Source organism: Herpailurus yagouaroundi, unplaced genomic scaffold, assembly GCF_014898765.1.
Source record: "Herpailurus yagouaroundi ecotype Mexico unplaced genomic scaffold, PumYag 209, whole genome shotgun sequence".
NCBI classification, from domain to species: domain Eukaryota; kingdom Metazoa; phylum Chordata; class Mammalia; order Carnivora; family Felidae; genus Herpailurus; species Herpailurus yagouaroundi.
Window position 1 is genome coordinate 4,470,591 of NW_024412440.1, and position 16,013 is coordinate 4,486,603.

The 16,013-nt window shown below is 34.6% G+C and overlaps 1 long non-coding RNA gene across 1 annotated transcript; it reads right to left on the reverse strand.

The window, feature by feature from the left end:
- Window positions 1–14,765: 14,765 nt before the first annotated feature.
- On the reverse strand, window positions 14,766–15,211 carry LOC121016181 (uncharacterized). The gene is made up of 2 exons (XR_005784147.1): window positions 15,091–15,211; window positions 14,766–14,870 (listed from the first exon to the last, which is right to left on the reverse strand). It is a non-coding gene; the product is annotated as an uncharacterized LOC121016181 (long non-coding RNA).
- Window positions 15,212–16,013: the final 802 nt, after the last annotated feature.

Below are 16,013 nucleotides of genomic sequence, written 5' to 3' on the forward strand. Positions count from 1 at the left end.
TATGAAAGGAAAGGACATCCTATTTTGGCCCATTCTATGGAAAAATCACTACTTTGCAATTCAATACATCTAAAAGTTTATTCATTAAAAAAACTCATTGTGGGTGCTATGTCTTACAACTGTGCTAGGTGCAGGAACAGTGATGAATTAGGTAGATAAGGCTGGGACCTCATGAATCTTATGATTGGAATATACTCTTCATGGTAGTCAAGGCAGTGAAGCCGGATGATGTAGACAGATGCTTTGTGATCAATTTGTCACAGAAGAATGGTGAATCAGAATATGAGGATCTTCTAGGAGTTAAGATCACTGAATCACCAAGCATATGACTTGACGGTATGAGTTCATACTACCACGTTTATGAGATTTGTGCAAATGCTTCCAAAATCCAAGTATATACATTACTCATTACTATAAATAAGAATTTAAAGGATTTCTAAAAGATTTACATGACTTGTGTTAATATCTACTTCTTCTTTGCTCTTCTATTGTTACTTTAAACTTGAGAAATGACAATCTGTATCCTAATGACTGCTTTATTTTATACAAAAGAAAACAGAGATAGTATTATATGGAAGAAATGTACAGAAATATATTTAGATTCTTTATGTTAAATCTTACCATTTATAAAAACACTTTAGTGAATACATTTAAGATTAAGGTTTATTATTAAACACTTTGGTGAATACATTTTTGATAACCATATGTCTTTTAATATAATTTATAAAGAAGAATATTCATTACTTAAGTTATCCAACACATACTAATTTATTGCCAATCTGCATCTGACATATTTTTAGGCCAGTAGTTCTCCAAACATTATCCAGGGAACTTTGCAGATTTCTGAACTATTTGGAGGGTTTGCAATGTCAAAGTTATGTTTGTAGTAAGACCTTATTTGCTTTTTTAAATTTTCTTCTATCATAAATATACAGAGGATTTTTCCAGAGGCTGCATGATATATGGTGATGTCCTAGAAGCAGAATCTCTGGATCATGTGGTAATTCTATTTTTAATTTGAAGTTTAAGTTTAATTTTAATTTTAAGTTTTTTTTTAATTTTAAATTTTTTTTAATTTTAAGTTTTTTAATTTTAATTTTAAGTTTAAGTTTAAATTTAAATTTAATTTTAATTTTAATTTAAGTACTGGAGCTTCCAGTACTGTTTTCATAGTGGCTTCACTATGTTTCCAACAACAGTGCACAAGGGTTCCAATTTCTATACATCTTGACCAATATTAGTTATTATTTTTTTGGAAATAGCTATCCTACTGAGTGAGGTGGTATTTGATAGTTTTGATTATAGTATTGATTTGTATTTCCCTTATGATTAGTGACATTGAACTGTGTTGGTCATTTATATATCTTTGGAGAATGTCTTATCCAAGTCCTTTGCCCATTTTTAGACTTTTTGTGTTTTGTTGAATTTTTGATTAATGACATTGAACTATGTTGGTCATTTGCATATCTTTGGATAATGTCTATTCAAGTACTTTCCCATTTTTGAATTGGGTTGTTAGCGTTTTGTTGAATTTTAGGAGTTCTCTATATATTCTGGATATCGTTTCTTTAGCGGATAACTGATTTGAAAATATTTTCTTCCATTTTGTGTGTGTTCTCCTGTTACTTTGTTTATAGTGCCCTTTATGCAAATTATTTTTTAAAGTTTTAACGTTCAATTTAATTCTTCTTTTGTTGCTTGTACCTTCGGTGTCACATTCAAGAAAATTAAATTGCCAAAATTAATATCATGAAGCTCTTCCCCTACGTTCTCTTTTAAGAGTTTTCAAATTTTATGCCTTAAATTTAGGTCTTTGATCCGTTTTGAGTTAATTTTTATATATGGTAGAAGATAAGGGTTCCACTTCATTCTTTTACATGTGGATGTCTAGTTTTGCCAATATCATTTTTTGAAGGGTTTCTACAGTGTTTTTATCTGCTTTCATTTCATTTGTTATTTGTTCCTTCTTTCTCTCTATGTCTTCTCTGGTTTGACTATTCATAAAATGACCTTTTTATGTCCTCTCTTAGCATATTATTTATACTTCTCTTTAAAAAATCATTAGAGGTTGCCCTAGACTTTGAAGCATATTTATTTTAATAATTTATCTTTATAACATTTTTTTTTAAATTTTTTTTTCAACGTTTATTTATTTTGGAGACAGAGAGAGACAGAGCATGAACGGGGGAGGGGCAGAGAGAGAGGGAGACACAGAATCGGAAACAGGCTCCAGGCTCCGAGCCATCAGCCCAGAGTCTGATGCGGGGCTCGAACTCACGGACCGCGAGATCGTGACCTGGCTGAAGCCAGACGCTTAACCGACTGCGCCACCCAGGCGCCCCAATAATTTATCTTTAAATAACCTATTTTTCTTCAAGTGTAGTGTGGACATTTTATGACTGTTTTCCCAGTAGCTCCCTCCTGCCTCATTTGACATTGCAGTCATTTATTTTACTTATCTACATACTCTCTAATCATCCAATACATTGTCACTACAAACAGTTATCTTTTTGATTAATAATAACAATTCTGGGGAACTTAAAAAAATAGTTTTTGCAGGGCAGGTCTGCTAACTGTATGTTTCCGTAATGCCTTACTTTTCATTAAGATTAAAGATAGGAAATTGAAATGAGAGCTTCCCTCTGGTATCTTTCTACCAATTCTATTTCTTTTATGAAATATCATCTGTATGATTTAGCTTATTGTATAACTGCATAAGATAGTAATGAAGAATTTTGGATTACAAAAACATTAAATGAATTCACTATAGAAAAAACAAAAATCCCAATATGTAAAGCTGAAAGTCCCTGAAAAATACCAGTGGAGAAATACTGTCCTATTAATTTATTATATTTTCTCAAAGATTTTGTTGCCTTGTGAATAGGGTAATGAAAGTCCTCTATAAAGTCAAATAAAAAAAGGATAATAAAAATTTTCCTTCCTACCTTAGGTAGAAGCCACTACTATAACTATTCTCAAATGCCTATATTTTGTTCTGCTCATTTTACAATAAGCAAAAGATTTAAAAAATACCTTTAACATGAGTAAATATATAATTAGAACTATAAGATACAAAAATGAAATTGGTTTAGAAGAAAAGATTAGAAGAACAAATTAATATAGTAATATAAAATAAATATAAGACACAGACTTAAAAGGGGGGAAGGAATGCCACATACAAAGGTAAAGAAAAAAGTGAATTTTATTCAAAATGACATATGGAAAATATACAAATAGGAATAAAATGTCTGGTGCCTTACTTATCTAATCTTAACCAAGATAGAAAATTTTAAAAATACAAAATGAAGACAAAATGATGGAAAATGAAAATTTTAAGTTTTGATAAGACAAAAACACAAAATTAAAGTACTTTTAAGAAACAGGATAGGTGAAAGTGTTTTAAGTATAACAGAATAGGGGTGCCTGGGTGGCTCAGTCGGTTAAGCTTCTGACTTCAGCTCAGGTCATGATCTCGCAGTCTGTGAGTTCAAGCCCCACGTCAGGCTCTTGCTGACAGCTCAGAGCCTGGAGCCTGCTTCTGATTCTGTGTCTCCCTCTCTCTCTGCCCCTCCCCTGCTCATTCTCTGTCTCTCTCTCAGAATAATAAACATCAAAAAAAATTCTTAAAAATTTAAAGTATAACAGAATAGTGTTTATTATCAGCTCAAATTTTTACTAGGAAGATGAGATGCTAACCACAGACGCCAGTTCAAAATCTAAAAGTTGCTAAACTGAGAAATGAAAACGAAGTTGGTAATCCACGGGTGCTCTTGCTTCTTGTCCTCAGTGGGTTTGAAGTCACTACAAGGTCCTTAGGAGTGAATTCGTCAGTGGAGAGCCAAGAAAAATGAAAAGTACTGGCCCTGGGAAGCCTGGTATATCTGCTTACCCAGAGTAATCCCATACGTTAAGGCTTCCAATGAAAATGTGGTATTGTTGAAGTATGTGAAGAATTTGATTATCATGTATTCCAGACTGTTAATCAATGCAGATTCCATATATTTAGTGGTTTTTCATTTTCATTTGTGTTCAAAATATAACGTAGCCTTTATTTTAAGGAAGCAAAAAGGAAATAAAAATTATTAAAATAAGTAAGTTGTGCTTACAATGATTTGTAAGAACCAAGCAAATGTCATAAAATGGTGACAATATGCTAGTTTTAATTACATTTCTTTCCTTCAGAGAAATATTTTTATTTCACAAATTGACAAATATATTTTTTAAATGAAGAAAATTATATATAAATCACTGTTTCCTTCCAGTGCATTCCACTGGTTCTTTTGGAGCACTAGGGTCCTATTTTGTAAGCTCTTAATATTCATGCATTAAGTAGCCATGATGACCAAAGAGTTAATGGTACTCCAGAAGTGCTGACTTAGTTCCAGTGATCAGTGATTGCTCTGAAGGAGTTTAGCTGAATGTGGCTGCAATTATAAACTAAATGGTTCTTAAAGGAATAACTCTTCCATGACAAATGTGTGACAAATAAGTGTTCCCATACCTCTTCCCCAACACATTATGAACCTCCAAACTTCAGCTTAATTTCTCTACTAGTTCATCCATGGGAAAAGAAAGAGCCGTACTGCACCATTTAATAGGCTCTCCTTACTGGCCTTATGGCTAATGAGGAGATGTGAGATGAGACATTCCAGTAACAATTGAAGGTTTTCCATCCTTTGATTGCTATTTTATGATCCCTTAGTTGAATGATTTGTGAGGTTAATCCCTCTGTTGAAATGTAGCTGTTGTTCAAGAAATTACACTTTACATACTTTCAGTGGCTGAGTCAAGTAAGGGACCAGGACAAGGCCTTTGGAGTCAAAGCATGTCTATCTCCAAAAGTCTTCACCCATCAGTGCACCTGCCATTAAGTTATTCTTTCACTGAGCAACTTTCTGTACCTTTCTCAATTGACAGTCACCCTAGGTTGTAGTGAAGCACACATTTATGTAATAAAAGATAGAATATACTGTTAGTTTTCTCAGTAAAACTTATCTTTCTACTTTCAGGATTTGTGAGAAGTATCCACAAGACATCATGACAAAGAGTGCATAGATTTTAGTTTCTGGTCCCTTCTTTTCCATCACATTATACCTAAATCAACCTGATCAGTAGCAGGTTAAGCATAAGGCACTATTTCATTAACATCAGCTGTATAGTATTATGTTTAAATTCATCTATCTCAAGAAGAAACATGTTTTAATTTTTTAATATTTAGCAAATATTCATCTGAGTTATTTAAAAAGTTTTTATTTCTCACACCAAAAATAACATGTGCCTAAATTATACCAAATATATTTTTAATATATGTAACTATAATGTAAAATGATATTTTTTTTTAAATTTTTTTTTCAACGTTTTTATTTATTTTTGGGACAGAGAGAGACAGAGCATGAATGGGGGAGGGGCAGAGAGAGAGGGAGACACAGAATCGGAAACAGGCTCCAGGCTCCGAGCCATCAGCCCAGAGCCTGACGCGGGGCTCGAACTCACGGACCGCGAGATCGTGACCTGGCTGAAGTCGGACGCTTAACCGACTGCGCCACCCAGGCGCCCCTAAAATGATATTTTTATTCAGTGATTTTTGTTAATTCTAGAAAAGCAAATGGTTTTTAAAATAAGGTACTTCTATGACATAAAATCTCATGCTATTGTTGTATAGGTGTAAATAGTCAATTGTAAGATCTTTTCTTTTCACTCAAAATCACTATGTCCCCATTCCCAACAAAAATAATAATCTGTGATTGCCATTTCTGATCTCATCCCAGATTTCCTCTCCTCTAGCTACTTATGTTGTTCTTCTCTATATAACTTAAGTTTCTTCTCACGGAATATCATTTTCACCAGAGTACTCTTACTATTTTATTACATGTGAATTGTTTCTTGCCTGGATAGTTAAGTCTTTTTTTCTGTAACAGTGGAAACAATAATCAAAATCATGATGAAATTTATTATATACTTTAAAGCAGTTTTTCACTCAAGTGTATACAACGTATGCAGAAAAAGTATGCAAAATACAAATTTAGGACTCGATGGCTAATAGTGATCGCTACTCAGGTAAATGCACCACACAAGACATTTTGGTGACCTCTCTCAGTTTCTATCCTCCCTTTTACCAAGCTAAACATCTCATACCATGGTTTTACCTTTCAAAACTTTTTACAAACAGGCTTATATAAAATGTGTTTTTTGTTTTGCTTCTTTGATTCGATATTTTGAGATTCATCTGTAAACAATATTTTGTGTTATAGTAGGTCATTAATTTTTCTTACTGTCAAATATTCCACTGCAGGACTATAATTTATGCATCCCACTATTAATAAACATCGTTTTTTTTTTTTTTTTTTTTTTTTTTTACATTTTGAGCCATTTTGAGTAATGCTGCCGTAAATGTTGATTGCCTATCTTTGATGCACAAGTGCACATGGTTCTGTGACACACCAGAAGGTGCTTTGTTACTACAGGCTGTGCTTTTGTTCAACCCTAGTAAATAGTGTCAGTTTTGTAAAAATGGTGAATATTTATATTCCTACCAGCAGTGTATGGGTTTCTGTTGCTGTATGTTCTTATCAACACTTAATATTGTCATTCTTTTTAAAAATATATTTTTGAAATACATCACACATTAGGAAAACTGAAAATCTCTGGTGTCACCGTGGGTGATGTCATGAGACTATAACAATGGCATGAGGAGTTTGGCTCCTGGTTAAAATCCTCTGTGTGATTTTTCAGGTCGGACCATACACAATTGTAAAGGCTTTACCTGACAGGCCTCATGGGGGAAAGCCACACTTCCCACATCAGATATGCTGCACAGCTGGCGTATTGTGGTCTCTGAAGGGAGTTGTAGTCCAAAGTCTCTGTCCCCTCTGACCAGTCATGCATTTGCGTACTTGCATCCCTAGCCCAGGTGCCTTTATTTCTAAGCCTTTTTATGTCAGGCCTTGCGCACAGGACTTTGTCAGAGGTTTCCATGTTACAAGGGGTGAGCAGGAAGGGGGAAGCTGAAGGCACTTTTCCCTACTCACGACCAGTACTTTTCCACACCTGCCCCTTCTCCATCACACTCTGCATGATCTCATAGTGCATAAAACTCACAGAGACTTGTTTGGGGATCCTTCAACAGTAGGACAAAACCCACATCTTCCCTAATCCACCTGACATTTGACCAGTGTTCCATTTCTTGGGGAAAAAATGAAACAAAGGGAATTGGTGCTTTCTCCAGTTGAAACTTGCTTATACTCTCTTAGTAAGTGATTAAAAGCTTAATTAACTCTTTCATTTTTACCTTGTTGTCTTAATCAGCTACTGTAATACTTGACAGCTTAGCAATTTCTCCCAGCTCAGCTGATCTCCTGGTACAATATTTTACTGGAGGATAAAGGGCTGTAATTTAAAAGTTGCATATAACTTAATCAGATAAACCAACTACATGTGGTGCTCAATTAAAAGGCCTAAGAATATAAATATGAATAACAACCTGTGCTCTTACAGAGAAACATAATAAAACAGCCATCATACATGAAAGTTAGGCCTGAGGTAGCAGAATTGCCCACAATCTTTTGGTCTGGCAGCAGATGGTTCTCCTTTTGGTGAATCCTCAGGTTAGTAGGAGCCTAACCTATGTGACGATACCCATTTCATTTCCCTCACTTCATCTTATCACATAGACATTTTATCATCCCCCATCATCCAAGAAGGTTGAGTACAGTACAATAAGGTATTGTGAGAGGGATCATACTCATATAACTTTTATTATAGTATATTGTTATAAATGACCTATCTTATTGTTAATTTCTTATTGTCCTTAACTTATAAATTAAACTTTATCATGAGCATGTTTGTGTGGAGAAAGAAAACATATATGTAGGGTTCAGTACTATCCATGGTTTCAGGTATTCAGTCAAGGTCTTAGATCATATTATCTGAGGAGAAGGGGGGACTACTATAGTGAAAATTTTATCATGAAGTTTTAAAACTTGATATTTTGAATACAGGGCATCTGAGCTAGGCTTTGTAAGGTATAACTAAGATTTTATAGATTATGGAGAAGATCGGGTATTTTTTAATTTAAATTTTAGTGAACATACATTGCAATATTGGGGTAAGAGTAGAACTCAGTGATCCATCAGTTATATACAATACCCAGTGCTCATCCCAACAAGTGTCCTCCTTGGTACCCATCTAGCCCATCTCCCACTGACCTCCCTCTGTCAATCCACAGTTTGTTAACCATCATTAGGAGTCACTCATGGTTTGTTTCCCTTTCATCTCTACCCCCACCCCTTCCCAAGTGTTCATCTGTTTTGTTTGTTAAATTCCGCATATGAGTGGGATCGTGTGGTATGTCTTTCTCTGACTGACTTATTTCACTTAGCATAATGTATTCTGGCATGCTGTTGCAAACGGCAAGATTCATTATTTTTGATGGCTGAGTAATATTCCACTCTTCTTTATCCATTCATAAGTTGATGGACATTTTGGTTCTCTCCATAGTTTGGGTATTGTTTATAATGCTGCTGTAAACATTGGAGTGCATGTACACCTTCAAATCTGTATTTTTTTTGTCCTTTGGGTAAATATCTAAGAGTGCAATTGCCGGATCATGGGGTAGTTTTTGAGGAGCCTTCATACTGTTTTCCAGAGTAGCTACACCAGTTTGCATTCCCATCAACAGTACAAGAGGGTTCCCCTTTCTCCTCATCCTTGCCGATACCTATTGTTTCTTGTGTTGTTAATTTTACCCATTCTGACAAGTATCAGGTGGTAGCTCATTGTGGTTTTGATTTGTATTTCCCTGGTGATGAGTGATGGTGAACATCTTTTTGTGTGTCTGTTATCCATTTGGATGTCTTGGAAAAGTGTCTATTCATGTTCTCTGCCCATTTCTTAACAGGATTATTTGTTTTTTTGGGTGTTGAGTTTGATAAGCTCTTTATAGATTTTGGATATTAACCTCTTATCAGATATGTCATTAGCAAATATTGTCTCCCAATCTATAGGCTGCCTTTTAGTTTTTGATTGTTTCCTTCATACTGCAGAAGCTTTTTATCTTGATGAAGTTTTAATACTTCAGGTTTGTTTGTTTTTTCCTCTTGCCTGTGGTGACATGCCTAGTAAGAAGTTGCTCTGGTCGAGGTCAAAGAGGTTGCTGCATGTGTTTTCCTCTAGGATTTTGATGGCTTTCTGTCTCAAGTTTTAGTCATCCATTTTGAATTTATTTCTGTGTGTGGTTTAAGAAAGTGATCCAATTTCATTGTTCTGTGTGTCACCGTCCAGTTTTCCCCACACAAACTGTTGAAGAAACTATCTTTTCATTGGATATTCTTTCCTGCTTTGTCAAAGATGAGTTGACCATATAGTTATAGGTCCATTTTGTTTCTTCTATTCTGTTCCGCTGATCAGTGTGTCTGTTTTTGTGCCAGTACCATACTATGTTGATGACTACAGCTTTATAATATAGCATGAAATCCAGAATCGTGATGCCTCCAGTTTTGTTTTTCTTTTTCAGGATTGCTTTTGTTATTTGGGGTCTTTTGAGGTTCCATACAAATTTTAGGTTTGTTCTAGCTCTGTGAAAAATGCTCGTGGTATTTTGATAAGGATTGCATTAGATGTGTAGATTGCTCTGGGTAGTATAGACATTTTAACAAAGTTTGTTCTTCAAATCCATGAGCATGGAATGCTTCTCCATTTCTTTGTGTCCTCTTCAATATCTTTCGTAAGTGTTCTAATACTAAAAGAATATAGATCTTTTATTTATTTAGTTAGGTTTATTCCTAGGTAACTTAAAGTTTTTGGTAGAATTGCAAATGGGATTGATTCCTTGATTTCTTTTTCTGCTGCTTCATTATTGGTGTAATGATATTTTAATCACATAAAAGTGCACATGTGAAAAAGGGCACAGAAGTGAATAACTGTGGCATGTTGGAGATCAGCAAGTGATCTTATAAAGGAATTAAGTTGTTTTCCTATAGGTAACATCAAGGATATAAATTCATGACACCATTAATATTAATTTTTAGGCAAGTAAGCTGCTAATATTTGTGATTAAACTCAGATTTTGAAAATTTAGTATTCATAATAAATGATGAAAAATCTACCTTTTACTATTTTCGTTCATAAGTATTAAAAAAAATCTCTTTTTACATTAATAAACTATTTCAACTATTTAATTTGTAAATTAAATTAAGAAATTAAATATAAATAATAGGATTCTTTTATCAGAAAACACTCTTTTTAATAAACATGAATTACAAAGGTACTTTGGAAAAACATCCCATATTAAAGCTTAAACAATTTTATTTGATTTGGATTATTGTGATGAATAACATTTCAGTATAGATCTATATTTATTTTGGACCATGATTTCTTCCTGCAGGTGGAACTTTTTTTTCTGCCTTTTTTTATTGTGCACATATTTTACCACAAGCTAGATTAAACCAGTGAATGTGAGGTTACCCAGTTTCCTTCTTTGTGTTTCTTTACTGGAGATTTTAGTGCAAGGCCATAGACTTAGATGCTCAGGATAAGAAGAATAATGTAAGAATATATAGAAAGACTGAACTATTCAGTTAAGTCACTGTATCTCTACTACTACCAGCTTGCCATCTTATGAGTTTTATATGATACTAGATGGTTTAATCTACAGATTGACTCTACCATTCTTAAAAATTGAATGGGGTAATTTTAACTTTTACTTGTGTTAAGCCCCTTTCCACAAATACCTACTTAGACATATCTTCTGAACCAAATCATAACCAAAGGCTAATTTCTGAATATGAAGCAATAGCAAATGTCATCTCTTATTTCATGTTGATGTTACTTTATTCCTCTGCAGGAATTCCTCCATTCCTCTGGTAATGGAGATTATGATTTTATTTTTGAAACATTCATTTCCCATTAGCCATTTAATACATATTTATTGAATGTCAATTATATTTAAGGCAATATTCTAGGTACTGAGGAAGAGAAGGAAAATAAGAAACAAAATTCTGCATGAAGTTTACATACTTCTAGGGGGTTTAACATGCTCTTTCCCTGGCTTTCAAAGAAATCTTACCAGGATCCATCACTTAGCTTTGAAATGGATTCTTTCATGTCACTAAGATACCTGTTCTTGGTCATAATTTTTAAAAAAGATATCATCCTTAATTCACACATATAGACATATGGTGCCAAGATAACTTTCATTGCCGATGCTATTGTTAGTTATACATGGCTAATTTAATGGGAGAAATAATTCCAAAGCTACAAATAGTCATTAATCTGTATCATAAATCAATAATTACTATTTTAAAAGTTTAAATAGGAAGTTTCTCTGCTTTTTTGCTACAAAATAAAAACATCTTCAGAATTACTTGTTTGAGTAACTTTTCAAACGTAAAATCCTAGTATGTCTCATAAAGTGCCAAGTAAGGGTGCTGACAGGTATGAAATTCAAGTTACTTGGAATTTCATTCTCAGAAGGTAATTGCATGCTATGTGTGTCAAACTTTAAATTGGGTTGGGCACATCTGTATAGATTCACACAAAAAAATTAATGTCTTGAAGGTAAACTCATCGTCCTCTATCAATAACCAGAAATATACCTTCTTTGAATCTGATATTCCCTGACATTCTCTTGCTTGAATGTGTTGAAGTCAGATAAATCTTTAGGTTATTTATTTTGAACTATTGGATTCTGGGGTACTGCTTTAGATTTCATTTTTTTTTTTAACCTTAATTTCTTTTCCATCAGAATGTTATTTTCCTAGGAAAATATATGCATGCATTGCCCTATAGAATTTTTCTCAGAAGTTGAATGTTAAGTGCATATTTTTGAACTAATAAAGCTGCCAGTAAGAAAAGCATAGCACAGGATGCTTTTCCATTAGAAAAGAATGAAATTGATTTTAAGAAAAGTCAAGGTTTAAGGAATGTCTGATATTGTTGGAATAGTTGTTTTTAATTTGAAAATGTAAAAAAAAAAAACAAAAACAAAAAAAGTGCTTAATACCTGCAAATATGGTAGGGTGGAGGCATATCTCAGAGACTCACTAGTTTCAATATAGCAAGACTGATAAAAGATTTTTATCTGGTGGAAGGGAAAATTAAAGTGTGTGATGCCAGTTTTGGTGTTTCTTGATAACTTTTAAGCCCCAGCGCTCCCACTTTCTTTTCTGCCCCACATCTGAGAGAGCTGAGAAGAAAACTTGGAAAGTCTTACCTTTGGTAGCTAGTTAGAAGATCAAATCATGCAATTTGACTTGACACTAACATTTCTAATGTATTTTTCTTACTTGATCCTACACTGTTTAATTTCTTTTTGATTGAAGTATTTTCTGGTGAATTTTAGGCAAGTGAATTTCTCAGATGAACTCGAAGATAGTTTAGTTTTACAAACAGTATGAATCCAAGACATTTGGAGAGAGACAATAACATTTTTAAATATTTGTAGACTATTCTGAAAACTTGAAAAAATGGTTTCTAAAATAATATTCTCTGTAGTGTATCATGTATGAAAAAGATATGGCTACCCTGAGACCTGAAGTGTATTGAATTTTAACTAAATGTTAGTATTTTCAAGTGTCTTTCATAGGCAGGCTGAACATAGGGAGCAGGCAACAGATAAATAGTAACAACCTAGACACAAACCATTAATAGAGTCTTTACTAATATTTAGGAAGTAATAGAGTTAATATCTAGAGTAACTCATCACTAGATTTTTTTTTTAACAGGGAGCAGGCAATCTGAGAGTTAACCATTTTTTTCCCCCAAATGCTGCCATGCCTGTCCATTTACAGTATCTCATTGAGCATACACTTCCTATTCTTAAATTTATATCATCATTGGTTGTTTATAATAAATAGTGTAAGAACTTTTAAGGAGTTTCTATAGACTTTGGTTTTTTTTTGTTTTTGTTTTTGTTTTTTAAGTAAGCTTTATATACAGCGTGAAGCCCAATGTGGGACTTGAACTCATGACCCTGAGATCAGAGCTAAGACCTGAGCTAAGGTCAAGAGTGGGATGCTTAACCAACAGAGCCGCCCAGGTGCCCCTATAAGTGTTTTCTTTTTTTAATTAAGAGAATATTTGAGAGAAAGCTGTTTAACAATTTCTAGTTCTTTGGTTGCTATTTTGGATAAAGAGAACTAATCAATTTCTCTTCCCTTCCTTTTCTTCCTTCTTTTTAATTTTTATTTTGGTTCACTGGATATATTTCATGGTGGAGGGAATTATGTTATGTTCATATTTATAAATTTCTTCCTCCAAAAATATCAAATCAGTATATCAAGAAATGTTTATTTTATAGAGCTCAATGACTCCAAACAATAGTTGAGTTTAGATAAATTTTATTACTGTGCTATAGGAGTGCTATGGATGGTTTTCCCTATGACCAAGAGGGTCAGGATCTTGGTCACAACAGAGGCATTTGCAACAGCAGCAGGGATATTTTGGATACAGGTGAGCCATCTGCTTTTAGAAGTGTGAATCTCAGCACATTACATAATGGCTGCTATATTTTTCTCCCTTTTCTCTCTTCCCCTTTCTGTCTAGCTCTACCTTCCCTTGCTTTCTCATCCTCCCCCACTCCACCCTCCCCATCCTTCTTTTCCCCTCTCTTTCTCTCTTCTTCCTCCTCCCTATGGATTTCTCTTTTGTAAGAGACCACTCAATGGGTCCATATTCCTTGTGGGGAGTCTTTCCTAGCAATATGTTGTAGATCAGGGTTAATGCTTGTTTGAGAGATAGAACCTATTGCATAATCTTTAGAACCTATTGGTATAATCTTTCCTCTGAGCCTAGTGTGAGTCACAGATTAATTTTAAGACACAGAGATTGCTGGGCTGAGACAGATGACCTAGGGCTACTTTAAGGATGATTCTGATCCCATATCCTTTCTCTAAATGTCAGACATGGGAGTTGCAGATTTAAGTCAGCTAACTCTATAACAAAGACTCAGTGGGACTCACTAAAGCAACACAAACAGCTCAGAAGAAAGGACAAGCTAGCCAGCAATTTGTAGCTTAAAGTGCATGCTTGTTTGCAATCAGTGGAGCCAGTAAGCAGGTCAAAGCGAGAAAATTAAGATCTGTGGTGTTAGTGACCCTTGTCTAGGCATCCTGCTCACTACACCAATTGTTGGGACTACCCTGTGGAGTTGGGATGAACCCCATCTGAAACTTGGTTTAGATTTTGAGATTAATGATGTCACATACACACTAAGAGGATATTAAAAGGTATATTACATATTGAAATTTGTTTAGAGAACATAACATATCTGTCATGTAGGTCTGAAATTTGAGAGAGTAGAAAGAGAAAACTGAATTGGGGGTTTTATTGTCGTTAAGGGATGGGACTAGAATAAGAGTTCCCATGCATGGGCAGGGCTTGCATGGTTTAAATACCTGTCATTATAGAAGGAGGGAGCATCTAGGCTTTCTTAGGACAAGAGGGAGCGATGAAGCTTAAGAGCTATCGGCTATCAAATACCAAAAAATGGAGTCAGATAGCATATTATAGTTCTATATCTGAGAACCGGCAGGGAGAAAAGGCACAGTCCGTTTGGATTTGGCAAAGAGATTAATTTAGAGCCTTGTTACAGAGTTGGAGAAAAAAGAGCATGGTTAGGCTCAGGTCATGATCTCATGGTTCACTAGATTGAGCTCTGTGTTGGCCTTGCGCTGACAACACCAGAGCCTGCTGGAGCTTCTCTCTCCCTCCACTCTGCCCCTCCCCTGCATGTGCATTCTCTCTCAAAATAAATAAACATTTTTTAAAAATTGAAATTTTAGAAAGATGTCATGTATATCACATATCATTATAAGATGATATTTACATCAAAAAGTATAAAGCAGCCGTGAATCAACTCAACAAAAATGTTTGTCCTAAAAAGAAAAAAAAAAAAAAATTAAATTGTTTTTAAGGACATTAATAAGAACTTTGGAAGACTAAAAGTTATAAATATATAAATTCCAAAATTGATTAAAATTCTATGTGACTCTATTCAAATACCACCAGTTATTTATTCTTCTTTGTTTTTGTGTTTGGAAAAGTGAAAGGCCTATCAGAAATTATATCTAAAAATACTAAAATTCACGAACATACCTGGCACACTTGAAGACCCACGAGGGGAGAATTGTCCTATCATATAAAAAGATAGAGTCAAAATTAAAGAATCTAACATAGTTCAATATTGTCATAAAATAAACAGAACAATGAAACTGAAGAGAGCAAGGCCAAGCAGCCCAGGATGTATCAACAACAGGATCTTTGAACATTGTGACACATTACTGTGCAAAGAGTTAAGATGGCATGACATCTGGTTTCTATATTCCAAAATATATTGAGCCTTATAGTTATTTTTTATTTTTTTTTTTTTTTTACCATTTATGTGCTTGAGAATAGTAGTCTGCCCTTCTCTACCCTTTTTGCTTCCTGCAGAAGCAGACTTTATGAACTGTATTACATGAGCTTCCTTTTCCTGTGGCTTTTAGTTAGATTTAACCAATGGCAGGCAAAAGGAAATAGGAAAGGTAATACTTTGGTCTTTTATTTTTTCACTCTGTCAAAGTATTCTTTTTACTCTGCAGCCTTATTTCCTCAGCCATGTCTCTCTCTCCATGGCCACATCTCCTGGTGGGTGAACCCTTTTCATTTATTCCAGTGAACACCATATTCCTTCAGGCTTAAAGATGGCAAAAACACCACAAAAAAAGGCTAAAAAGTTGTCATGCCCAGAATTCGTGATCCCCAAAGACCACCAGGGAGCTGAGTCCAATGTAAAAGCAAAAGAGCCTTTATTTGAGCTAGCTCGAGCTCAGTCTCCTACCTGCACCGATGCAGTGGTGAGATACCAGGGAGAGAGAGCGAGTTTCAAAAGCCCAAAGGTTTTATTGGGCTCTAGGGGCAGTTGGTGAGGTAATGGCTGTGGCCTCAGCTGATTGGCTGGGGAAGGGTCGGAGTCCTGTTACACAGGTCGCCGGGCGTGTTTTGATTGGGAAGTTTGAACAGGTGAGAGGGAGGTTACT